This window comes from Limulus polyphemus, unplaced genomic scaffold (assembly GCF_000517525.1).
Source record: "Limulus polyphemus unplaced genomic scaffold, Limulus_polyphemus-2.1.2 Scaffold1316, whole genome shotgun sequence".
NCBI classification, from domain to species: domain Eukaryota; kingdom Metazoa; phylum Arthropoda; class Merostomata; order Xiphosura; family Limulidae; genus Limulus; species Limulus polyphemus.
This window is the reverse complement of record NW_013666926.1, coordinates 273,701-274,636: the sequence shown is the minus strand read 5'-3', so window position 1 is coordinate 274,636 and position 936 is coordinate 273,701. Positions and strand designations below refer to the sequence as shown.

The 936-nt window shown below is 36.3% G+C and overlaps 1 protein-coding gene and 1 long non-coding RNA gene across 5 annotated transcripts in view; both read right to left on the bottom strand.

The window, feature by feature from the left end:
* LOC106463068 (polyribonucleotide 5'-hydroxyl-kinase Clp1-like) overlaps nt 1-936 on the bottom strand; it is a 199,043-nt gene that overhangs the window by 35,199 nt on the left and 162,908 nt on the right. The window lies entirely within an intron of this gene.
* LOC111086677 overlaps nt 1-936 on the bottom strand; it is a 16,078-nt gene that overhangs the window by 9,807 nt on the left and 5,335 nt on the right. The gene's annotated exons all lie outside the window — the stretch shown is intronic.

The following is a 936-nucleotide window of genomic DNA, read 5'->3' as shown; positions in this document are numbered from 1 at the left end:
TTTACCGAAAATACAAAGTAATAATCAATATCTAACTTACAATTCATCTAAAGTAACTTAGATGGCAAAGGACACATAAATATCTAACTTACCAAAGTCCACGCACTGATGACGTGAAATACGTAATTCTCTCGTAAATACGGGAAAAGCCATACATAGAGCATCTGAACTGGGCCTACCACAGATATATCAACTCATTTTCCATGTTGATAAACTTACCACAAATACTCTGGGAGGACTGGAAGCAATAGGAAGAAAGGAGGAGAAGAATAATTCCTCACCAAAATGAATGATGTGACACCATGGCAACTGGTGGAAAGTGCTGGAAAAAGAGAGCCCAAAGTGTCTACTCATTGATTGTATTCTTCCTCAGAAACAATTTCACTTTGAAAAGAAAAAGAAACTGCTGTCCAAAAATATGAACTGAGCTCCCTGCAAATTAAGACCTGTACCTCCTCTGGAGATAAAGTCTAACTTGATTCCTGGAAAGTCGTACCAGTAGCGATTTTCGCTTGTAGCAGGAAATTCCATAGTCGATACATTGATTGCAAATTAATACTATGATCTTGTTGATTTGGTAACAAGAAATAAATACAACAAAAAATATTACTGACACAAGTGAATGCAAACAGAGTAAAAAACACATGTCTAAACAATACTGTGCCAATCGAATAGTGAGAATTGAGCAGGAATAGGGGAGAGAACATATTGCACCAGTATAGGTAGCACAATATTATTGGTGAATTATTTTCATCATTTAACTGATTTATGCTAACTAATTTGTGTTCAGAGAGCACTATATAAATGAAAATGGTCCGCACACTAATTATCTTGTGCTACAACATGCCTAGAAGTCAAGGTTCTCTCGAATTGTCAGATTTTGTTTGAGGAAGGATAGTTGGTCAAGCAGATGGTGGAATAAGTCAGCGGCAAATT